The sequence below is a fragment of the Lycorma delicatula genome, chromosome 10 (genome assembly GCF_047948215.1).
Source record: "Lycorma delicatula isolate Av1 chromosome 10, ASM4794821v1, whole genome shotgun sequence".
NCBI classification, from domain to species: Eukaryota; Metazoa; Arthropoda; class Insecta; order Hemiptera; family Fulgoridae; genus Lycorma; species Lycorma delicatula.
Genome location: NC_134464.1, coordinates 119,486,539 through 119,513,896, shown reverse-complemented (window position 1 = coordinate 119,513,896; position 27,358 = coordinate 119,486,539). Strand labels below are relative to the sequence as shown.

General features: G+C 32.7%; 1 protein-coding gene and 1 long non-coding RNA gene across 4 annotated transcripts in view; both read left to right on the top strand.

Annotated features, from left to right (window-relative positions):
* Positions 1-27,358, top strand: part of Actn (alpha actinin) — a 351,300-nt gene that overhangs the window by 33,786 nt on the left and 290,156 nt on the right. The window lies entirely within an intron of this gene.
* LOC142331753 (uncharacterized) overlaps positions 1-27,358 on the top strand; it is a 235,772-nt gene that overhangs the window by 28,925 nt on the left and 179,489 nt on the right. The window contains exon 2 of the long non-coding RNA XR_012758081.1: positions 2,532-2,564. This is a non-coding gene — a long non-coding RNA (uncharacterized LOC142331753). The remainder of the gene's footprint in view (positions 1-2,531; positions 2,565-27,358) is intronic.

Genomic DNA, 27,358 nt, shown 5'->3' with positions numbered 1-27,358 from the left:
ATAAATTTTTATGAAGCGAATAATAGTGGGTGGTCTACATAATACGTGAGTCATGAATCGTATAAAATGCGCCCGAGTTTTAAATGCAAAATTTTCTGGTAGAACTTCTGAAATAGCGTAAAAGTTTTGGTATATTAATATTCTAAAAACAAAGTATAGATTATTGTTAGATATGAATTTCAAAAAAAAATAAAAAATAAACTCGACTTATTTTATAGACCTGATTTGTTTGATATTAGTGCCAATTAAAGCAAATATTCTTTTAAGTGTGAAGTGTTTTTTTTTTTTAAGTACGTAGTGGTGTATTTGTGCGCGTGTGTACGTTGTGGCCAAGTTAAAACTTGTTCAGGGACGCTTAACTGTATGTTGAACTATTTTTGATTGTAGTCTACCTGCTATTTATACTTTCAGCTTAGTTAACTGTTGGCACACGGCTTCTATTAACGTCTACTTTATTAGCTATTGTACAACGTTAGTACACCTACCGAACCCCTTCGGCAATAAAAAAGTTTATATTCTCATTTACTGTAACGTGGAGTTTAATTAAAAATTGTTAATAAGTTATAATTAATTTTCTTATTCGTGCGGCATAATTTTTTGCGTTACTTAATGATTGTATTTATGCTTTAGTGATATTTGTACATTGGACACTATGTTTTTATGTAGCCAGTTATATATAAACTGCTTTAAAATAACATAATTATTCCTAATAGTTTGTTTTTTCTTCAGGAATTTGTGAAAATAGATTAAAAAGACTAAAAATATTTGTAAAAGTTTTCCGTTTAAAAATAAATTTATTTAATTCTCTCAAAATAATGTGGACCTATTATTTCAAAAGAAATTCTGTTCAAAATAGTGGTTTACCTATGGGAGAAAAATACTTATTTTATAATAGGATTAAGCAGATTATTACATTTATTGGTCATTCTTATCAGGGAATCGTCTTTCACGTAATGTGTGCTATTAATGTTATTTTATGAAAGAAATTTCAATCTAAAGGAGAGTACAAACTAAAATTTTAGTTAACCTCCACCTCACCCTCCCGAGGCCGGAAACCGCATTTAAGCATTATTTAGCCCCAGGAGGTGCCTTCGGGCTCAGGTTTTTCAGAGGTCCCGTGCATCATCACTGTCACTCATCCATGCAAGCACGAACGAACGCCAGCTCTGCGAGGGCTGTCTGTTCTCCCATCGCTCCCCAGATGGTATCCTACACCTCATTTCTTGAGGTGCTACGGCAAGCCGCTCTCTATCTCCCCTGAGCATATACTCCAGCATATTGTCCGGTGTCAGTTGGAGGATCCCGAGGTCTCTCCGTAGCGGCACTTTCTTTCCACAGTAGAAGAAGGTGTGCTCTGGAGTATCTACTTCCCCGCAGTAGACACACCCAGGGTCTGCACGTAGGCGGAATCTGTGCTCTAGATAAGCTCCAAAATCGCCGTGGCCAGTGAGGAGCTGTGTAAGGTAATAATGTGTGGTAACTTCCAGAAAGTACACGCCAGATGTTGGGTGTTGCAAATTATCACTATTAAATATTTATCAGTTTTTTCTTATTTTCAAGAAGATTTTCGGGAATTTTTTTATCGATTTATTGCTTTTTTTTGGGAAAATGTTGATGCTTTTTCTTTTTTATATTCAATAGAATTTGTAAAAATTGTATTACTTAAAAATGAAATGTACGTCACAGTAATTAGATCTTACTTTATTTTATTACGTTTATAACGCACTAGAAAATAAACCGGACGGACGTAGGTCCTATTATAATTTCGATGATAATATCATCTATTAGAAAACATACTCCCTAGTTAATCCATTGATAATCGTCCCACAAAATCACGTGGTTGTCAAGGCGGTTTCGTCAGGGGATCCAATTATTTTTGAAAGAAAAACCGTGTTCATTTACCACAATTGTAAGCCGTGTAAAAGTATCGACTGAACCACTTTTTAAATTATCGAGCTTGATCTTACAGTAATAGAATCTACTGTGTACCGACAGTTCTAGTTTCCTCAATGAATGCAAAAATATCTATTATTTTATTTAATTAAATTTGCTCTAAAGAATGGTATAAATATTTTTTTCCCTTATTATGAGTGAAATCTTGCGTATTTTAATTTTGAAAAATTGTAATTTGGAAGTTAAGAAGTTCCCAAAAGGTGAGAGTATTTCAAAAATGATATTCATTCATCTTAAAAATAGGTAGCATTATTGATTTTCCATCCGGAACTGTTGTACCTAATAACTTAAACGGTGCTTACTTAATGTTGTTTCATCATTTTTATTTTGTCAGATTTTTCCCTTTTTATTTCGTCAGCTGCTAAGATCCATACCCTCCTTGCATTTTAATCATTTAATATCTTTCATTTCCTTCTTTGAATTATCTACATCGTATCCTTCAGATTTTTCCTTGATATCTATCTTTCTGATATTGTATTGTTAGTAATGCTGTCTTTATTATCAGATTTTTATTAAAACTTGTGTTATTTTACAGTAGTATAATCTAATTTAATATAAATTCTTTTTTCTTTTTTCAGGTAATACAGTTTTTCATGCTGTTGCTATTTGATGTAAGTAGCGTCAGTGTCATTATGTTGATTGATTGATTTATCATTTTGTACACATAAATAAAATTAACGGTGATAATTTTTCCCACTTTTTAATCCAAAGACAAACTGATTTTGTCTAATATTTCTACTTAACGTAACAATATTACGTTTGAATTTTTATACTACAGTGGAGTTTAAAAAAGCTGACAACACAGATGTAGGACTTTTCTGAAACTCGGCTTAGTCGCATGTCGGTAAAATTCTACAGCTGTGGATTATTTCTGATGCACGGGTTACACAAACATACACACAATGTAATTTAAGATAGTTATCATTTTATTTAAATAAAATATTTTTTGTTTTATTTAATTCAATGATTCTAACTCTAAAGCGCCCGCGCATACCGTATGTAATTCGCGCGGATCGCCACTATTTAAACTAATGTAATTTCACAACCTACATAGAACAAATTTCGCTTGAACGATCGGCAGATTGGTATGACTTAACTCACCGAGTACCGATTCGGTACTCGGTACGAAAGTTTAACCTCGGCTGGATACAATTTGACAGCTGGGCCAGACCTAATGAAACTAAAAGCACCAGTTTATAGGCCTACAGCATTTTTTAAGATGAATAACCAAAAAACTATCAATTATAGAAAAACATTCTGAAATGAAATTTTAATTTTTTGCAAAGAATTCGATTTTGCAATAAAAAATATAGGTTCGTATTTTAAAAATATTAAGTTGGTCTTGAAATAACCTTTATTTGACCTTATCAAGGACAACATAGGTTGTGAACGTATTTCCCCCTTGAAGTGGAAAAACTTTAGTAGGAAACATTTTTTCCCAAAATGTAGTTTTTGATATACAGATGTGTCTCAGTTTAAATGGACCACCCGTTATAAAACCTACGATGCATACACAGATAATAAAAAAAATTTCCAAAAATCAACCTGTAAAAATTGGGTTGTATGTATGTGTTTTTGTTCTTTTGTGCTAATCTCCTTTCGGTTTAGATATTTTTTCAAAGAATTGTTGAAAGTTTGTACTTCTTGTGTGGTATAAATAATTTTTAAGCTGGTATTTCCTGAGATATCAAGAATCGATTATAATTTTTTAAAATTATAGACCCCGGACCTAAATCGCAGAAGAAAGATTTTGCAGTGAAAAAGCTGTACAAGGTATTCTATGACTTGACCTGCGTAGCCGGAAAAGTCGTGCAATACTTTGCCAGTTTTTTTTTAATCTATGCCCACCGGGCTGGTGTAGCGAGCGGTTAACTCATCATCGCAAATCAGTTAGTTGATTTCGAAGTGGAGAGTCGTAAGATTCAAGGTCCTAGTAAAGACAGTTACTTTTTTTATACTGATTTGAATACTAGATCGCGGATACCGGTGTTCTTTGGTGGTTGGATTTCAATTAACCATACATCTCTGGAACGGTCGACCTGATACTATACAAGTACCGATTCAACCGTTCGATCGAGTTTGAGGCCGGGCCAGACAGAGTTACTTTTTTACAATTTAAATATTATTCATGTATCTTTCACCTGTGACGTCACAACTTAGAAGTTGTTTAGAGCACATTTTTGGGTGAGGGTGCAATTTTGCAAACTTTTTTTGCGTATATTGTTAAATTTCGATTGTTAACATATGTGCCTAAGAAAAATATGACATTAATTAGGCGAAATCTCGAGATGCTGAGGGTGACCTTGCTCTACAGTCTCACCCCTTCTAACTTTATGTTGAAAATTTAATGGCATCAATGCTCCATATATACAAGTAGAAGTAATCTGACCAAGTTTAGTCAAAATAGGTTATTCTGGAGATATTTGGCGATTTAGTGGCCAACACCGAGAACACGCGCGTGCGCGCACATTCAAACATTAACATCCGGAAAATTTCCATCCGGTTTTGTGGGTTCCATAGATGTCAAAACGTCAAGATCCGGTGAAAACCGCATATGCCCAAATTGGACCGATTACAATACTTTACTTTCTAGAGCTATAGCGCTATCTAGACCGGAAAGTAATAACAATTTGTTTTCACCAAAAATCTTTGTTTTTAGTTAAGCACATTTTCTTTTCTTTATTGTAAAATTTTCTAGGCGTATTATTTTAAAAAAACCATCAAATACGGTATACTTTTGCTTTTTTCTATATCGGTTCCTTTTACTTGCTTGTATGAAGTAAAGAAGTATTGTGATCGCGAAAAAATTCGGTTTTCAAATTTCAACGAAAATATCCATTTTAACCATCCCTGAAACCATTTTGACTAGTTTCGGCGTGACGTTTGTACGTATGTATGTATCTCGCATAACTCAAAAACGATTAGCCGTAGAATGTTGGAATTTTGTATTTAGGACTGTTGTATCATCTAGTTGTGCATCTCCCCTTTTGATTGCAATCGACTTGATCAAAAATGTCCCAAAAAGCCCAAAATAAAATTGGATTTTGGCCTTTTCTTAACTGCAGTAATATGCTCTGATTGAGAGCTTTTCAATGCTATATCGTAAGTGGTACTTATATTCATAGGTTCCAGATGTATAACCAAATAAAATTGTAATTAATGATATATCTGGATCTTACAAGAGGAAGGCACATTGGTTCAAATCCAACTTCATCTTTTTTTAAATTTAAATATATTTATTTATTAATAATTATTAACCTGCGATTGTAAAAAAAAATCAAATAAATAATAATTCAATAAAAACAATAAATATTAAAAAATCAGATGTTATTAGAGAAATAAAATTTTACGTACTTTTAAAAATGTGTATACGTATGTAATTTAATAGACGTACAAGGAAGTCATGTGGTATCCACGTCAGATTTTTTTTTACTATTGTTGAGAAAACTAAGTGTGTTTTACTCGCATAAAATTCAGCTATTTTAATGATACTTTCTTTAAAGATTGTTATAAGTATGGTATTTTCCATTAACCATTCATTCAACAAAGGGATGAATGAAATACCAAAGTGCCTGACACATACTACATGTGATTATTTTAAGCTGCTTTACATTTATATAAGTACTACATACGTATTGCATTTAAATTTAAGTAGTATTTCTGTATTTAGGTAGCGAGCTTAAAAATGTATTTATTTCTGTCTTTCAGTTTATAGTAAGTTTGTATTTTTACTACTTTTTATGATTAAATAATTTTCACTCTTCTATGAAATTGGATTTCGTATTCTTAGCTATTATTATAAACCTTTTACCAAATTATTTATACTTTTACTAGAAAATTTGCTTACATCTTATGTCGGTAGATGTTTGGAATTTCATAATATGGTATGCGTCACATTAAAAAAAAAAGTACTTTAATCTAAACTTCTGGCGTTGAATTGCTGAGCTATTTTGGGAAGATTTTTTCTCGATTTATTTAACTGAATTATAAAAAGCGTTGTTATAAAGTCGATGAATTTTTCAGTGTACGGGTGTGACGTGAATTATTTAATGTAGCGAGGAGTATAGCGGTTCGCTTATTTAGTTATATAAATAAACTAATATCATTTATTTTAATGATATACGACTGCTAGATGACTAACAGGATTGTTCATCTTTAAATTCACGTCAACAATTCTAAAAGGTTGTCCGTGTGCCTTATTGATTGCGAAAACGCCCACAGTTTGGTTGTATTTTTGAAGGTAATAGGTAGATTAAAAATATTTTTATTTATTTTTTATTACTTATCCTAATAATTCCGTGGACCATCGCGGATGCAGTTTACACTTTCAGGATAATTAACATGTAGGTTGAACACCCAAAATTCATAATAATTTGTACTGGATTTCTTTTTCTTAACCAGAAGGAAGTGAAATTTCGCATTAAATTTTAATTTTCCTGTAACTATAGATTCGTGAGATGCCTTAATATATTTCTGGTTTTTGCATATATAATATTTACGAATTACAGGGTAAGCAACTTAAAACCGCCGTACCGTTACAAACTAAAATGATTGCGACATATAACATATTATGAATGAAATGAACGTCGTTTCATGTTTGAAGCAGTCGTACTCTTTTTCACGATTTTTTAACCGATAGAATAACTGTTAGAATTGTTTGAAGATTGTACATTATGCTTCTGCATTGACATTCCGGTCAAAATATATTCGCCTCAGTATACTAGTATCACTTCTCATCGTGAAGTGGATGCTTAAACATTACATCCAGTAAGGATTTTCAGTCATCCGATTGACAAATTAACATGCCCAAATAAATGAAATGGTGCCTCATCTGAGTTGAAGTACAAATCGGGTCTATCTGTCTATAACAATGTTTTTCTGAAACCAGTCGTAATAATTAACACTTTTGGGATTTGTTACGAAAAGTTGTTACTTTATACGGTTTCAAATTTAAATCGTGAAGAATCGTACGACAAAATGTGTAATTCATTCTACCTTTTTCTTAAAAAGAATCCAGAATGCACATAGCTTCCACCGTAAAAACGTTTTCCTTGATCGAATAAGGCATTTTAGAAAAATACAACTGCAAGGACTGTATTGCATTAAAGCGTGAACAGTTAACAACTGACAACCATAGACGAAATTAATAACATACACAGTCGTAGTGGCTCTAATAGTAGCAACAGCGTCAAAACTGACCTCGGATAACTACAGTTCGAGGCGGCTCGGTTCGGTTTTAAGTTGCTCATCCGGTAACAAGTACTCGTTACGTAGCTCTACATTCTGTTATAACCGTAGTGTTATATTTAACTGGCACTAATGGTTATTGTATCAGGTTTGAAGTCAAAGAACATACAAGGCGTTCAAGAGGCCCCGTCACTCGGTAGTTTATACTAAATGCATTTTTTCTTTTTTGAAGTGCATATATTAGTGAAAGATGGATAAAATAATGCGAAAGATGTTGATACGGCTGGAGCTGGAGCTGGAGTGAGAACTGCTTATTGCTTGCCTGTGCCGAGCATTGACTTTTCTAAACAAAGTTGCGTAATGTGTGTTTGTTAAAATGCGGTTAGCTGTTGACGTATATTCGTTATGGAAACTAATTTAGAGAGCAAATCTCATGTTACGTGTCGGCGAAAGTTCAGGAAGGAATTTGAAAAGGAAGCAAGAGTGAAAAATGTTATTCAGAAGTTAGTTAAAAAATTTCGTGAAACAGGTTCGGTGTTAGACGAGAAACGTGCCCGATACAGGTCAGTTTTAACGACGCAGGTCGTTAAAGCGGTAGTTACAAGATCTCATAAATCTATGCGGAGACTAAGGCGGGAAAAGAATATTTCATTACGTTTAGCCCACACTGCGGTGAGGAGAATGCTGAAATGTTAACCGTATCGCATGCAGGCTTTCCACGAGCAAAGTAATGTATGCTAAAAAGATTCCCTATTGTCAACGGTTCAAGAACTTCATTTGAGGCAAAATTGGCATTTTAGATCGTCTGTTTTTCTCAAATGAAACGATGGTTTTTCCTTGGTGGGTATTTTATTAGTCAGAATTACCGGTCGTGGAATACTGAAAACCCGCACATTTTCTTTGAATTTCCTGACGCCCACAAAGAATAGTCGTATTATGATGTGCGGTTTCAAGGCGACGAATAATAGGACCCTTGTTTTTTGAAACTACTTGGGATGCTGCCGTTTACCTAGAAGTTATTTAACAGTTCATAGCCTTATTGAAAGAGGATTTACGTGACTATTGGTTGCAATAGGAAAACGCCAGTTGCGGCTCGCTTTACTGCGGAAAAGCTCAGGATTTTTTCGGTGGAAGAATCATTTGTAAATAATTGTAGCCGAGAGGAACCCCTGATCTTCTGACTAACCAGATCTCTTTCTGTAGGGTTACTTGAAAGAAATTGTTTATAGGAGCAATCCTAAGACAAACATTACCCGTGTCATCCAGGAAGATACAAGAATAGCCAGGAACATGGTCAAACGTCAAGTGTATTGAAGTAAATGGACATAGTTTTCAACACCTTCTGTAAATTATTATTATGTTTCTCAATAAACTATTATTTATAGGCTAAATTAAGTGATTTAAGTCGAAACCTGTATATCGGCTGATAGACAGTAGGCCGTTGTTGTCAGTGAACCTATCGTTCGTAAAAAGCTAGCGTTCCACGGCTGAATTATCTGGTTGTGGATTGTAATGTTCATTAATAGAGGTTAGAGCTGCGATTGAAATCAGTGCTTTAGGATCAAGTCAGTATAATGATTTATTATTTTCTGGTAGCGAACAGTTAAAGATATCAGTTACGGTGGTTTGTGGATTGTATAATGTTGTAAATAGATTATTACAATCTTGTTTTATATCGTTAAATGTCTCGATGGTTCGACTACTTGTGCTGACGACGAGTGGTTAGATCTGACAGCCAATTGTGTATATTTATATAAAATGTGTGTGCGTTGTAGTTTAGATAAGCTTGATGTTGAATACGAAGTGGGCTTTTATCGTTCGACTGAGTCTAAACTTGCACCATATCTGTCTGCATTCTCCTCTGTTTGCAGATAATTTTCCCGTTTCCTTGTGAATCGTCTCTAATTTCCTTTACATAATGCATTTCTATAATTTATAAGTATCTAAACATCCACAAGAAAACTATTATCTTCATTCAAATTAAACAGAAATTTTTTTGATATTATATGTGTTCTAATAAAAATATATTTTACCATCAAGTAAACTACTTGTGATTGAAATAACTAACATTCTTTATGTCGGTTGTTCTGCGAGATATATTTTTATGTTATTCGATTATTTATTTCATCTCTGAATTGTAATTTCGTAAGTGGAAGTCCGACCTAAGTTCTGATTTTTATAATCTGTACTAAGTAGGAAAATAATCTTATTATTAAGAGTAAAATTTATCAGTACTCTTTGTACGTTTAAGCTACATCTAGTTTTGCTAATTTTTCTGAAATTTAATCCAAATTCTCTCTTTTTATAAACCATCAGCCGATACTGAGTATATAGCCAGTGATTTTATAAATATTTCAATTAAACAAAAAAAAAAATTGTTTAAAAACTATTGAATTTAGTAAAAGGTGTACCATCTGTTTGTACAATGTTCCATGTGGGAGGGTCGTACTGCAGTAACGACCCTCCTAAATTGGATTTCATGAAATAACATTCCATTCTCTGTAATGTTTTTGTATATCCTCCCTTTTTGCTCTAATGTACAGTCTCCTATTATGTGTATTGGGCAGTCTATTTATTTTGTTATTTATCGAAAGTTTATCGGTACACAGAATTTTTGTTTTATATATAAACTTGCTTTTTAACGTTGTTATCGTGTTTTTTATTGCGTATTTTTGATGTTTCCTTTACTAAGCTGATTTAAAAAAAGTTTTTATTACTCAAATTTTTACAAGGAAAATTAGATTAATTTTCCACCTTACCCTGGATCCTACGGAATTCTTTTGTTATTGGGTAAAAATTTGTTTTTTTTTTTTTTTAATTATGCCATTCGAATGCAGTTGAGTTGATGTATAAGTTTTAAGTGGATGACACCGCCGTACATTAATCATTCAGGCTTAGTTGACTATGGTGCTACCTCATAATTTGTTATCTTGAGAGTGAACTAGATAAATTGTTAAGTAGCTTTCTAGGTTTATGAATCGATAAAAATTGCGTAAATCTTTAATTTATATTATAAAGGTTAAGTTTCTTTCTACTTTATTCAATTGTTATTCTCTTCTACTTCTTTCTCCTCTTCTCTACTCTCTTCTTTCTACTTTTTTTCTTTATATAAATTTTTGCAATTCATATAAAATAACACAGGTCAACATGATTTTTTTGTCTCGCTAATACCAATCGATGTACTAATGCAGTTTTTTTATCCTGTTTTCAAATATGTGTTTGGAATTTCTACCTCGCCCACAGTTTTTTTGTTGTTTTAATTTTTTTAAATATTTTAAAACGTTATTTCGTCCATTTGTCATTGTCAAGTAAAAGCTCCTAGAGCATTGTAAATATGATGAAACAAAACGAGCTAATTCAAAGGGTAGCGCTGGTACAGTTGAACAAGTTCAGACGTATACAAACGTGATATAGTGTAGCACTTATTCATCAGAACGATGCCAGTTGTGAGATAGTAGTGAATCAGTAAAGAAGTCATTTTGATTGCTTTGTGTGTCTGAATTATTGTGTATTACATATTTACAACTTCATTTCTTTTTAATTAGTCGTTAGTTACAAAATCCCTAGATTTTTTAAAATCATTTTAGCAATTTTTTGTTACCTATGTGGTGAAGTGACGCTCGTCCCAAAGGCGAAATCTTACTCCATTAGTAAAAAAGTGTTACGAATTTTAGTTTGGGTGTAAAGTCGGGAACAAAAAAGGGCCTGGCCCCCACACATCTTTTTTTATCGCGTTCAAAGCTTCTCACTGGATGGAAAAATGGCACATGCCATTTGCTATCCTTATGATTTGGAGGGAACCCAAAGATCACTCTCTTTTGACTGTTATTTTTTGCTTAACAAACATTAAAGGGATTACATCAAAATATACAGTGGTGTCCTAACAATCTGCAATGAGACCAGTTCCACACTGCGAAGAATTATCCTACCAAAGTTTCCAAAACATGTGACATTAGATGAAGAGAACTGAGAGTCTGTTGGAAGTAAGGAAGAAAAAGAAACTGATTCTTGTGATGCAACTTTTGAACAAAGCAGTTCATCTGAGCCTCTTTTAGTGACTCAAGAAAATCTTAACGATCTTATACGAGATTTAGTGATCCAAAAAACAGTCCGAAATGCTTGCTTACCTGCTAAAAGGATGGAATATTCGTCAAGAGTCAAAAGAATACAAAGATATGTAGTTATCGTAATCTAATCCTCATTCTGAACTTTTTTGAAGAAAACGGCTTAGTGTAATGACATTTCTTCTCTTATGGAGATACTTTGTAATGAACGTAACCCAACAGAATGGCGCTTGTTTATTGATTCCTCTAAAGTTAGTTTAAAAGCTGTGTTTCTGCATAATGGCAATAAATTCCCATCAGTTCTATGGCACACTCTGCTTGTATGAAAAAAACATATGAAAACTTTAAATTTATATTGGAAAAGCTTCAATATGCAGTGTATGAATGAAATATTTGTGGTAAGTATTTGTTAAAGGTAATTGCACTAAATCTTGGTCTGCAGTTTGGTTATACACTGTTGTTTTTTGTGTAATGAGATAAACAGAAGAAACAATTTCATTAGAAAAGAATGGCCTAAACACGAATCACTTATTCCTGAACAGAAAAATGTGAAACATGTGTAATCCTAAAAATGTGTATCTACCGCCGTTATATATTAAACTAGGCCATAGATAATACTCCCAGTTTCTTGTACTTAAAACAGAAGTTCCTAAAATTTGTGATGCAAAAATTAAAGAAGAAATATTTGTGGATCTACAAGTACGATCACTAATGCGTGAAAAAAAGATTGGGAACGGTTGAATCTACTGGAGAAAGCAGCTTGGCAGACATTCAAAAATCGAAAGGCGGAAAATTACCTTGATATTGTCAACGATCATATAAAACTTTGGGTCTTGATTTTTGTCTTTATGTAAGCCATCAGAGAATTAGATCCGAACTGGTTTTAACAACTCTTACGGTGAACTTATTTTAGTTATACTTTGGATTCTAGCTTTAATTCCAAATATTTTATACAGCAGTGGGGTACCGAAATGGAAATTAGATATTCAGAGAAAATTTTTCACGTTTCATCACCAAGGTAACGGTTTAAGTTTCTCAGTAATGGGTAAGAATAGATATTCGCATCGGGTAGTAACTAAGATACATAGTTTTCTTTGTAAGGGAAATCACGTCTTTTCTTTTTGTTGTAATAAGTTATATATCCGTGTCTTTGTGCAGTTAATTTTTCCCTGAAGTCAAATTTTATGAGTTCGCGCACATTCACAATTACATATATATATAATTTTATTGAAAATTAAAAAAATGTATTGTTCTAATTTCGAGGGTAATAATTAATTGTATAAAGTTGTAACTAATAATTTGACAGGATTTTTTTTTTATTGAATTCCACATGGTGTACGTCAGTGCTACACTAGAGCTCCTTGTGGCGAGAGGGGGTACTAATGACACACTATACCCACTTAGCTACTAGTTTATTTAGAGCATTTTTTGGGTTGGTGGTGCGATTTTGTAAAAACATTTTTTTTAAGGAAATATTATTTTTTAATTGTTAACTAATGTGCCTAAGAAAAATAAAACCTTAAAATTAGGCTAAATCTCGAGATACTGAGGATGACCTTGCCCTACAGCCTCACTTTGACTTTTAAGTTGAAAATTTAATGGAATCAGTGCCCCATATACAAAAGTAATCTCCCCAAGTTTGGTCAAAACCGATCGATTAGTTCTGGAGATATAAGCTGAGTTAGGATGCGACACCTGCACCGAACACATACATACATACACGCGAACATCAGGAAAATTACCATCCGGTTTTTTTGGGTTCCTTTGGTGTCAAAACGTAAAGATCCGATGAAAACCGCATATACCCATATTGGAATGATTGCAATACTTTCTCTTCTATAACTTTAGCTCTGCTATAGCGCTAGCCGGGGAAAGTAAAAGGATATAATGCTTTTGAACTGGGGAAAGAAGTAAGGCGTGGTTGTTGTATATCCTTAACCTTATTTAATATGTACTCGAAGATTAAAATGCTGTAAAAGATGAAGTGGTCTGTATGGAATTAAGGAAAATGGATTAAAATAACTATTTTCAAAAAAGACATTATGACAGAATACAGCTTGAATGATTGTTGGGAAAACAGTAAAAGCATTCTCGTGAGAACAGGTACAAATTCGAGGTTTGGCCGAACCAGTTGTAATTTATCGGTTTTATCGTCCCAGACGACTGGTCGTTATTGTTCCAATTAACAACATGCCCTCGCCTGGCTATCCACGGATGTAACAGCCCCAATTATTCCACGAACCAGAGAGTATCTGCTTACGGGCCGTAATAAACAAAAAAACTACTAGATATGTAAAGATTTCTGGAATATCAGCAATTTGAACGCGTCAATCTTGTCGCCGCGACAGTCTGTTAGGTTTACGATAGTGGCATGTCTAATTAAAATAGACAATTATATAGCTTGAAAGTTTTGGGTGTTCTGGAAACTTCTTTATAAATTAAAAAGTTGATCCGTTATTTAATCAGATTAGACCTTCTTCCAAAACTCCATTTCTGTATACTTTTTTTCTTAACTCTGGATATTGGTTTTTTCTGACATGTAGGATGTAATAACACTCGTATCGCATCGCGTGCTCGATCTGGATACAAGATAGGAATTGAAATGAGCGATTTATTTATAAGATCTAGTTTGTGTTCTGTTAAAAGTTGTTTATGGAATTACAGCACCGATGGCTGCTTGTTGTAATTGGTTTTTTTTTTCTTACATGTGTTGGGTTTTTTTATTATACAAACTTTTATAAAAATTAAGAACAAAATAATGGTAAAATTGTTCATCATTGATCCCTGTAATGATTTTATTAATGCATATTAAGACGTCTTGCACTAGATCTGTTATGATTTTATTAAAAATTTTCATCTGCACATAAATATAAGATTCAATCGATAATCTTTGGTTGTTCCGGGATTGCATACACATATTTTTTTTTTTTAGTATTTTCCTACCGAATCTTATTGTTACACCGTAGCAACTTTCACGATGTGTCACCTTCATAAATGAAAGTCTTGCTATTGCCGTCTTTGGAATGCTATTTTATGCTACGTTGTATGCTTAACTCTTTACTAGATATACTGGTTTACTTATTTATGCGGTTATTATATGCATATATTAATAAACTTTATTTTGTATTCGACGACTTAGAATTTTAATATTTAAAACTGGTTTTTAATTTCATCGTCTATTTTTCTTTCTTCTTGTTTTTAAATAAATTATATATAATTATGTTTAGTACGTAATGGCCTAAAATTTATTTTTACGTGTAAAAAGAATTTTTATGTTTCCGGGATAATATTCAGATTAGGCGTAAAATTATCGGCACGTGCAGAAAATACAGTAATTTAATTTGCTACTGACTTTTACTTTTGCACATCCTTTTTATCTTTCTGATAGCTTATTTTAAGATTCCTTTCAATTATTGTCACTATTTTTGTTCGTTATTTATTAAAAAAAAGAAAAGGAAAACCTTTATAAACGTTATTAATGTGGTCCATTAAACGTCATTACAAAATGAATAATGTTTTGTTTTTGAGTTTTAAGTAGAAAATAATTAATTTTATTTATTACTTTTTCTTTGACATCGACAGTTAAAAAATAATTCAACTAAATTACAGGAAAAAAAAAATTACGAAAACAATATTCTACTGAAATTATGAAGCATTATTAGTTGATTTTTACAAAAACTTTGGCAGTTCTGCGCAAGAAGACAGGATTTACTTTATTTTATTTCTTTTCTTTTGAAAAAAATATCAGCTCATTCTTATTCAAAATTTTAGAAAGAAAACGAATTAAAAAATAAAAAAACACAAATAAGTAAACGATCAAAAATAAAACTGTACTCAAATATAAATAATAGTAAAAAAGAAATTTTAATGTACTGTAAAAAGAAAATCAGTATTAAGTTAATAATTCCGATGCCCTCCCTATTGCAGTAACAAACGCAATGATTTTTTCAGAGTACAACGCACTACATATGTTGGATTAACCATTAGTCCAAGCATACAAACATTAGTTTCAACCTACCACTTTGACTTACTACATAGCGATTATGAAAAATATACCATTACACAGTCAACATAATCCTTAGATAAAAAAAATCCCAGTCATCATGACTCTCAAAGTAAGTAACGCGACCTTAATACGCTAAACAATGTAACTGGCAATAGATACCGCAGGTAAAGAAACATCCCACCGGGTTGGTCTAGTGGTGAACGCGTCTTCCCAAATCAGCTGATTTGGAAGTCGAGAGTTACAGCGTTCAAGTCCTAGTAAAGCCAGTTATTTTTACACGGATTTGAATACTAGATCGTGGATACCGGTGTTCTTTGGTGGTTGGGTTTCAATTAACCACACATCTCAGGAACGGTCGAACTGAGAATGTACAAGACTACACTTCATTTACACTCATACATATCATCCTCATTCATCCTCTGAAGAATTATCTAAACGGTAGTTACCGGAGGCTAAACAGGAAAAAGAAAGAAAAAGGTAAAGAAACATCAACGTTCCTGCTTGCAGCATCGTAACGAAACACGCTTCTGCACGCTCAACTTTTCTTGACCTTAAGTTGAGCGGAACTCAAGGACGACTCAACCAAGCTTCATCAAATTTTCACATGCAGAACTTCAGATACACTGCTACAGCATATCTGAATTTTAATGAAATTGATCAAGTAATTTTGTTTAGCTTATCGAGCCACACAACCTTTTACGTAGACTTATATATACGTAGTCCATCCCACAGGAAAGGTGACTGATTTTATATTTGTGTAACTAGTAATGCGATCTGTGAACGGATGCATGAATTAACTAGCGTGGTATTCTGACTATACCTTCTGTTTTAAGTTTAACAGCGGTGGCATCACAGACTGCTTGTAATAACCAAAACTTTTAACAGTATGTTTTGAACTTCGGTCGTGAAAGGAGCAGCGGAGCAACATGCAAACTTTAAGTTTTGTTTTATATCGGGTAAAAGTGTCCAATGTAAAAAAAAGAGTCGTAAAAACTTTTTTAAGTGGTATGCAATGTTTCGTGATGGTAGAGACACCGTTGAAGATGATCGACGTCCAGGAGCATCATCGAAAGTTCGAGTACAAGAAAATGTTCAAAAACTGGCTGAAATTCTTCGAAATGATCGTTGTGCATCTACCAGGTTAATCGAGGAGATCACTGGAATTCGTAAAACAACTGTGCATCGCATTCTAACTGAAAATTTGGGCAAAAAGAAAATCTGTTGTCGCTTTGTTCCCCATTCGCTCACTGACGATCAAAAAGATTGCAGAGTGGAACACTGCAGAGACATGAAAAGATTGACCACGCTAGGGACCCAGACTTCATGTCTTGCGTCGTAATAGGTGATGGATGAAACATGGTGTTTCATCGTTTCGACAAGATTTCAGATATACAGAGGGCTACGACCATGGTACTACAGGCGATTTCAAAGGTTGAGTATGGAAATTGTTTCTAACAATTTTTCCTACGCTTCCGGTTGTGTATTTACTCGCAAGGAGCCTATTTTGAATAAAATGTCATACAAACTAAAAATAAACAACGTGTTGTATCTTATTTCGCATGTGTTACCTTTCTTGTGGGATGGACTGTGTATAAGGAAATCCCAATTTAAGTGAATTGTATTTTCGTACTCCTGATACCTCAAAACGTAAAAAAAATTCAATTTCAATCCCCACTCTCCACTCCTACCGTGCGACCGAAAGTATTATGTACTTTTCTTCGTAAAGTCGGTAAAAAACTCCACATAAAGTATGTTTTAACCGTGAAACTTTCGAATACGGATTTGGTTAAAATAGTTCCGACGCTTATGTACTTAACAATTACGTAATTTAAGCCATTCTTTTCGGAATTTTGACGTTCTCGGGTGATTTATTTTCTAGATTGCAGTAATGTTTTTTTCATCGTATATTTTCAGCCGGTTAATGTAAAAGGTTTATTGGTGCTGGGCGAGGTAAATCATGATGTATTGGGTTAGTCGTGTACGGATATTCTTGGTTAAAAATTTATTGATCGTTCTAGACATGTTGGCATCCACTACCTGACGGATGATCTTATCTTAATATTTTTAGATTGTAAAATAAGTAGGTAAAAAGTAAAGTTAAGATTTTTTCCCCTAGTATTCGAATCGAGTTAAATTTAGAAAAATGATAATTTAAAGAAATTTATCTAGCATCTTGTATTAATTTTAGTAAAGTTTGCACTTGGCTCAGAAGTGAATATCTAAATTAATTTTGTGCTATCTTTGATCACAGCATATATTGCTGATGCATTTGTCTGTATACATTTTTTTGAGGTACAGATAATAGTTTGAGAATAAATAAAGTAATTAATTAAAATGCGTATACGTTTGCCAAAAATCGATCTTTGTGCTTTACTTTAAAAGTGTCATTATTTATTCTCATTTCTTTTCTTTTTTTGTTTTTTTGGTTAAAGAATTTTTTCTAGCATGCATCTTTTTGTAAGAAATATTTTTTGTTGTTATAATTTTGAATTAAGGGTTTCTTTTCGGGGAGGGGGTAGTAAATAAGATATTACTAAGAACATCCAATAGGATTCTACTTGTAACGATACGCGTAAAGTTTCGAAATCCGCATTTCTAGCGCTTTGACTTGAAACCCCATTTGATATTCGTTGGTTTTAAAGTGAACTCTATTGTATTCACAATTTCTTATTTTCTGTAAATTAATAATTTTACACTCGAGCGGTTGAGATAAATTATAAATATATATTTTACATGAAAATCTATTCGGCCGTTTTAGAGTTATCGGGGTCAAAATAATTAAAATACAATTTAAATACATTACCTTCCTATTTTTTTGTTAAGATAGTTAAGAATTGTTGGTCTTTAATTTAAAGAAACCGGTTAAGTTATTTTTTTGGTGAGACCATATATATAACGGTATTCCACTCTTATAATTATGTCTTTGTTCCATTAACATAGTAATATCATAATTTTGTATAAAACCTATGTTAGTTGTATGAAATTTTACATTTTCATATCTGATTTTACGGTTCAGTTTATAATTTTTTTTTTACGTATTATAAAAAAAATTATGATATTTTGTTACAAAATACGTATGTTGAAGATTATTACAAAATTAAAATATTTATTTGAAGTTCTAGTTTAAAAGAAAAAAAACTAAAAAATTGTGAATTAGTAATATAATAATTATAGATCCTGTAAAATTGGAAGTCCTCTTTTAAGACGGGGTATCGTAACAACAATTCTGTTTTTTATACAGGAAAGTCGTAAAGGTATTGCTGTAAAATCCCTTACAAATAAAGATTATTTAATGATTGTTTCCAGCCGTAATGTAGTTGAAGATTTTGCTACCAGCAGTTACATACACTCGCCGGTTTTATATTTACCAAATTTAGCTCTAGGAAAAAATTTAAATAACGAATTTAAAATAAATTATACAAAAACAGAATTGTCGTTCGTAAGTGATTGCAGTAGGTTTGTTTTAACCGGTGCCAAAAATAATGTTGCTGAATAATTAGTGTAATAAATATCGGATATCCTTGATTGACGACTGTCGAGGAGGTATTTATTCTATTTTCTCGTATATTATATAATTTCATGCATTTTTGTGTAAAAATATGTAAATTATACAGGGTGGCACAGGGAAATGTGAAATTTTAGTTACTAAACTGCTATTTAGTAATCGACCAGTAATTCGGTACGCAACGTTCATTTGCCTTGAAGGCATTTTTACAAGAACGGTCACAGCGTGACTGCGCTCAACGGGAATTCCGACGTCATTAGAATTTAGGGGTTCTATCTTGCCATACCATCAAGACATGGATTAAGAATTTCGAAGAGATGGGTTCAACTCTAAAAAAGAAACCACCAGGAGGTCAACGAACCCCAGAAAACATTTAAGCACTTCGGGCCTGAATTGGATGGAGCCCACGACAATCGGCAAGGAAACATTCAGCAGCATTGAACCTAAACCGAAGAACTACCCCCCTCCCCGAATTCTCAACAGAAACCATCAGTCTACGTGGTGCGACAAAAATTCTGTGATAAAATGATTGAAAAGATAAGTGAAGACCCCAGTTTTGTTGACAAAGTTTTCACGTTGGATGAGGCTCATTTACTTACCAGCGGGTATATAAACAAGAAGAATTGTAGATATTGGGCGGCTGAAAACCCTCGTCAGTTGTACGAACGACCATTTCACAGCCAAAAGGTCACAGTTAGGTGTGCCGTATTAACGCGAAGTGTGATCGGGCATTACTTCTTTGAGAATGAGAGAGGGAATGCAACTTCAGTAACGTCTGAACGATACATTGATATGCTCGAAACTTTTGTAGCAGAACAACTTCCAAACTTTCCTGATCTTCATAATGCTTGGTTTCAGCAAGATGGAGCCACGGCCCATAACTGCTAGAGCGTCAATGGCAGCCGTTCAACAGCTCTTTCTTTGGTAACCGCGTAATTTCACGGTTTGGCAGTGGCGGCTCGTAGCTAAAATTAGTGGGGGTGCTGCTCCAGAATGTTTTTTTCTAGACCTTTTGAAGGGCAAGATTAAAGTTTTCTGTAAAATAATAACAGAAAAAAAATGAATCAAATAGAGTAGCTGGAAGCAGGATAATAACCTAATTCCTACACTTTATCACATTCAAGAACATGGTACACGGTTTTTAAGTACATTGTGTTTAAAATCCGTATTCGGTTTAACCGAATACATAACAAAATGTCAATTCAGATGATATTTTTTAGTATTATTAGATAGACGTTGTTTTTAGAAATTTTTTTTTTTGTGTCGGGACACGTATTGGCATGTAATTTTCTTTTTATTTTCAACAATAAAACTTATAAATTCATATTTTTTTTTTACTTTTTTGAGAGTCCAAAATTTCCCGTTTCCTTGTCCTACACTGTATAAACAGCAAAGTAATATATACAAACAGCATTCACCAGTTGACGGTGACTCTTTGAATGAGGGTCAATGATGGTCTTATCAGTTTAATATTTAATAAACTTAATTCACTAAATTATGGTTGTATTAAATTTTGATCATTTTATAAGTATATGTATATATATATATATATATATATATATATATAAAATATATATATATATATTTTATTTATTTGTAAATTCATCAAAACTCAGCGTTATAGGAAAATATCTAAATTAACAATATATTGTGATTATCATGCAAAAAAAAATTTATAACATTAAAAATGTATCTTCTATCTCTATGAGAAATTGAAGGATTTTCTTCTTTTTTTTTAAATTTATCGTAACAAAAATATTTTAAACAATTTAAAAAATTATATTAATTATTCATATTTTGACCACCTAGGTGTGACATAGGAGGTAGCGTGCTGCTTGCATGCTACACCACCGAGTTTGATTTTGATTCTTAGGCAGGATCTGAAAAGTTATTTTCAACCCCCAACGTAATCGCTAATGAACGTAGAAGAGTATTTATTACCCGTAAGTGGGAAATTGTACTTTAATAAAGCCTCATTTAGAAAATATATGTACGTATTAAGTTTCACGTTGATCAATAATTTTTATAAAATCTTAACATGTTTATGAAATGCAATACATCTTTCAAGCATTTTGTGTTGCTATGAAGAACTCTGAGAAAGTTCAAAAATAAAATACCACTACCTATCCGAAAGGTAAAGAGTTGAGTTCAACACGCAATAAGAATACGAGAACATAAACCACGAATACAAAACAATAAACAGAAAGCGGGAAAGCCCAAACGGCATCTTAGACCTCCTTTCTTTTAAACCTTTCTAGCAATCCTTTCTTTCGCTAAGTAATTTATGAATTTTTCCACTATGACCCATTGAACCCGGTTTCGCCAATTAACACGGAGATCTAATGCTGACCTGATAATATCAAGCCGACAATAGCCTCCGTCCGCATCAAATCGTTCTTGGTGCATTCATACAAAACATGATGAACGTCATCCGACTGTTCGCATTGCGGACACATCCCTGAGTCCACCTGGCTGAATCTCTGCAGCCTGTACTTAAAAGCGCCGTGCCCAGAAAGATATTGCGTCACGTACTTGTTCCGGTTACCCAAGAGGCGCCCTGCAAACTCCGCATCTGGATAAACACCATGCGTATATCGTCCGTCCACTGCCTCATCCCGTCTGGCCTACCACAAAGCCTTGCCATGGCGTTCAGTTTCCTGAATGTTTTCAGAAGTTAGCTAACTTCTTGGCATCATAATGCTATTGGCTCTCTGACGCAAGCAAATCTATGTGTTTCACGGGAGGCAATCACCAAGATTGCATTCCGTGAAACCGTTCGGTAGCCACCCCCCCCCCCCCCGGTTTCACGAGAGGCAATCGAACTCCACCACCGACAACAATGGACCGAACACGCTGCCCTGGGAAAACCCCTTGGATACCGTCTTGCCTACTTCATGGCTCCCCTCGCCGAGCAGCTCATCCCAATCAATAAAGTAACTGTGCATGACCTGCAATTCACTCGCAGTGCATTCCCTTCTTTGTAGTTGATAAATGGCCTAGGGTTACCACAGATTATTAATATTGATTAACACAATATAATATACAATATTAATATTGCATTATTATTTACTCCAGAAATGTCCAGGAACATTCCCAGGGCATATTCCATTTCACTAGTTGTTATCACACTAATCACACGGAGTATGGCATCCTCAGTGCTTTTTCCGGGACGAAACCCGTACTGATTCTCCATCAATAACCCGCGCGAGGTTAACTTCCAGTTTATACGAAAGTACAGAATCTGTTAAAAACCTTATCATTAAGCGGTAGTAGCGTCAAGGTAACATAAGTTATGCGCCTATAACGTTTCCTTTTTATTTTGTATTTTCATTCGAATTATAAGATCTGTCTACATATTCACTTTCACAGCCACAACTTATTTCACTTTCACCCCCCGCTTTGTCGAAGAAAAAAACTATATTATAACTAAATACTACGGTCTGATTCTAACGATAAAAATAACTCGTCAAGAAAACAAAACTACTGATTTCAAATTAAAAATGTCTTTCAACTAAAATTATATTAGTAGAATATTATTTTACAAAACAAAATCGAAAAACAACAATACGAACGCAACATAAAAAATAGGACGGTTACTTCATCAGCTCTTTTAATACATTCTGTGATGACCGATAAATGGCTTATGGACTATAGTCGTTGTTCATTGGAGCTTTCGGACTGTGATCGTTATTTTTCTGTTTATCAAACATATCGTACGTTTTTTTTTGGGGCCATAGTCCTTTTTTGCTCAATAATATTTACCGAAGTCAAATCTCTGTATTAAAATTTTGTTAAAAAAGTGGAATCTGAACGTTCTTCCCCTTCTTGTCTGTATATTTATAGAGCCAGGGAGCCTGCAAGTGTCACGAGGCCGAACCCAGGACCGCAGTAATCATTACGCTCGCCATTCATTCTTGTCAGAGGGCTTCGTCTACTGGATTCCCGCTTTGTCGTTACCCTCATGGTTGTGAGAATAATACTGATAAATAACAGTTAAGGTATTCGGGTTTTATCGAAATCTGAAATATAGACAGAATAGTTGGAACTGTATTTACTAAACTAGTACACAACCTTTGACGAGGAAACCCCACTACCTATTTCAGTTTCCACAGTGAGAGAAATGTAATTGTGGATTAATTTTGTTATTTTCTGTAATGAATATCTTTAATTCACAACTTCACCCCCTAAGGGGGCTAGGGCCTCGATTTGTAGCCAAAAAGCTTTCCTCTGGAATAACACGATATATCTTGCAAATTTGAAAGCGATCGGTCGGTTGTTTATCACGTGATGCCGATTCAAACAGAGAAACTTTCGCATTTATGTGTGATTTATATAATTATATATTAATCGATTGACAGAAATGTTATAACGCTTAACGTGTTAACATAGAATGGAAAAAATTAATTCCTATTTTGTTACGATTAAGTTTTTTTTTGTACATAATTATAAAATTAGAAATCATTCTCGATTCAAAATTGACAATTAAAAGAGAGTTTCGCTTTCATAATGTATCACTGAATAACCTGTACAGTCGAACCAACCACACGATGAATATTGAAGATTTATCTCAGCCTAAATGGCTTTCTCTTTTATTAGCAATTAGTAATTTAATATTCAGGTTATAGCTTAATAATAGTATAGTGAAACTTCTTTTGTTCATTTATGTGACTATACATTAGAACTGATTTTTTTTAACCAATTTATTTAATGATTTTTGTTTATTTTCATTCATTTATTGTTATTTAGGACAGGAATTTACACATTACATTAAAGTTGTTGATCTAACCGTAGATTTCATTTAAAAGAGAGAAAATACTGGAATTTCTTAAGAATTTGATATTAAATAAATAAATAAAAATACATAGATCTGAAATTTGAACCTAGAGTACTATCCTTTTAAACTGAACTTCAGATTGTACAAGTCAGTCTTAAAACATCTGTTAATTGGATTAAGCCATTTTAATTTTAATTTCAGTTACTTGACTGTTTACAATTGTGTTTTATCAATTCAAACAAGAATTTTTTTAAATGAAATCCACTTAATAGGTTAAATGAATAAAAATCATTCAGTATTTCCGAATAAGCGAGAACTGATTCGTAAAATACTGATTTCAAAATGAATTATAAAGTTTTATATTACTTTTCGTTTTAATGCTTTGCGGATTAAGTAAATTCAGATTCTCATACGTACGTTTTTATCAAACAAGATATAACGTAATTATTAAAATCTTAATTATTTCAGCATATACCAATCATTTCGTTTATTAGGAATACGAATACGGAACAGGTTAGTGTCTAATTAAGATAATTTGCTTTGCGCATTTAAATATAAAAAAAATTAAAATAGGTTGGTCTTACTAAAAATAATATTGGGGTTTTCAGCTGATCAATGGTGTCTAAAATCGTGCTTGTTAAAGAGCTAATATGTAATCCATTATTGAAAAGAATGCATATAAAGAAAATTGATAAATCTGCGATGGGTGCCAAGAAAAATCAAGTTACGGGACTGGGAAAATTTAATTTTATTGAATATATTTACAAGAAAACCGTTATCCTATTAAATTCATAATGAAATTAGTATTGGTACATCAAAAGGTTTTTTTTATATCTTTAAATAGGTAAATCCATTGTCCTATAACTATAGAAATTTTAAAACGTGATAATTTTTTTTTTATATTGACATTAATTTTTTGGACTTTAAGAAAAATGAATACACTCCACGGCACGTTCATTAACTTTTTGTAGCGTATAATTTAAAAGTCTTATCAACAGCTATATCAGTGTAACTGAAAACTTGATACTTCATCATGTTTTCAGTTACACTTGTTTGTTAGCCCGGATTACTGTGATAAAAAAAAATCTATTTTAAATTCATTTCTCAAGGCACCGTCTCTCGTTTCGTTATTTTCTGATCAAAATGTCTGCGCTAAGATCGCTGTAGATTGTTTTGAAAAACTATGTAAGCTTTTTTGTTTACCGGGACTAAGTTTCTGAGTTACATAGCGAAGTGGTAGCGTGATCTAGCCTTTCATCTGGAAGGTCCCGGGTTTGAATCCCGATCGGGGATATCATTATTCATACCTAAAAAATATCCATTCCATATCCTTATTCACAAGATTCAAGCTTATATGATTAATCAATAAAAAAAATTTTTTTTTGTTTCTGTATACTTTTTAGTTGTATCCGTATTTTTTAAAGCTTGTTTTACGAAACATTTTCAGGCAGCTCAATATCAGACCGAAAAATGAAAATATTAGCAAGTTTTTTAGTTTCATAATTTCATGTAACAAGTACTTAAAGAAGTAATTTTAAGTAAAATTACTGATGTTAGCAACAGGGCTGCCTTAAGTCAATTTAATTTTCAAAAATTAGTGAACTACTTTTACTTTCTTCTCTTTTTCTGTTTAACCTCTGGAACCACCGTAAGGTATTACTTCAGAGGATGATATGTATGAATATAAATGTAGCCTTGTAAAGTTTCAGATCGACCGTTCCTGAGATGTGTGGTTAATTGAAACCCAACCATCAAAGAACACCGGTATCCACGATTTAGTATTTAAATCCGTATAAAACTAATTATAATACTTAGTAGATTTACTGTTTAGTTTACGTCTTATTCTTATTTTCTCAAGGATGCACAGTAGAAATAGAAAAAATGTTTTACTTATTTTTATTATTTGGCTTTGTTAATCGAGAGATGTCTAAAATAGTTGAGATAATTTCGTGATATAGTAGGCAGTAGGTTTTGATTATGACTATTACACAGCCACCTTACAAATTGTTTTTAGTACTTTTTTTATTGATAACGCTTCAAGGTTGATATATGTCGTCCTTTTATAACATTTAAATAATTATTTTTGTTAAACCACTTTCTAATAAATGTATTTTTTATATTTTATTTTGATTTTAATAGTAAATTTAATTTAATTATTTAAGATTTTGTTAATGTACCGTTACCTATTATTTTTTCTTAATGTAATGATCTATAGGTTTGACCTTATTTTTTTTACAGTTTGATTTTAAATCGCGTTATTTTTATATATCGGTTTAATTATATCGTAAATAATTTATGCCACATTTATTTTTAATATGTTTATTTGTCGGTGTTATTTATTATTTTGGCTTCGTTTAATACTGTTTTGTTTTCAAGGAAGTACAGGTGTTTTATTTTATTTTTTCTTGATACATATAATTATTATGGCGTGAGTAATTTTTCAGGATTGAACGCTAGATTTTGTCGGGAGGGAACCTTAGTTCCCCAGTGGTATTGGGCTATCTTTCGCTACCACTCAGCCGGGCGTAACATTAATATATATCGTTACGTTTGCGAAGTATTATCTGGCATTGAGTATGTGCGAGACGTACTTGTTGCTCTCATTGCGTAAGAAATTATTCCAATTTTTGTATTTTGTACTGCCAAGCAAGTACAGGGTGAGAGAAGAGTCAACGGATTCATACCCTGTGTATACAGTACGGCAGTTTCAATCAAGCATAGTCCTTTTATACTTTCCATCTTCCAGTTCTGAAAAATACACGAGTAGGGTTTAACAATTATCCCGTTTTTTGTTTTATGTGTTTTTGAAAATATTTCATAATTCTTTCTTTAACGAGGTGTCTCACTTAGAAATTAATTATTTTTGAAGACTTGAAACATTTATTTCCTAACGTTTTTATAAAAAAAGGTGTATGAAATTGGATACATTATTCAATTTGTTGTCTTCAAGATATCTATCTTTTTTACTATTACTGTTTTAGTATTGACAGAGTTGTTTGAGTTTTGTAGCATTTGATATGAAATTCTAATTTTCTTTTTTAATTCTAACTTTCAATGTTGTTCTCGTTCTGAATCTTTGAGAATACACTTTTTTTTTGAGAAATGCTGCTGATCCGTTGATCTTTTTTTTTATCCTGCTGAGTGTTACACGTTATGAAATCCAGAAATCATGCGACCATCAAACATTTCAAATAGAATTGTGTGTCCTGCCCTTACGTTTAGTTTAAACCATCAAAACCTCTTTTTGAAACCAAACGTTTTGCCAAGATCATGTTCTAGTTAAAGTCGAAGTAAAATCTAGATTATATTGTTCCACATTAACATTAGTTGATTTTTCCCCGGCGGATTCGAATAATAGCAGGCGATAAGGTTTTCCTGTCCTGTAACACACCGGAGTGTTATTTCATGTGCAGTAGTTTTTAATGGAGTTTTCTTAGCCAAAAATCGAGAAATTAGTTTACTATTTGAAATATTATTTGTGCAGAAATGAAAGAAATGCTTTTTAAGAAACTCTGTATTGTAAGACTTTCATTATATATCATTAATATTTCTCTAATCGCAATTAATTCTTTTAAATTAACTTAGCATTATTTTGTCGAAAATGTATGTAAACGATTTAATTTTTCATATTGGCTATAAAAGAAATATCTAAATAAAAGATATAAAGTAAAGACTACAATTAGATAAATTTAAAATTCATTTTTATCTATTGGTGAACGGATTGGGATTTGAAGTAAGGAAGCTTTTACGCTTGAATTTACGTTGAATATTATGAGATGTACGAACAGATTTTAATGGTGCAGTCCTTTTTACGACAGATATCAAACTTTTGTTATTTCGCTTTTACTTTCTTGCTTTTGGATTTAGAA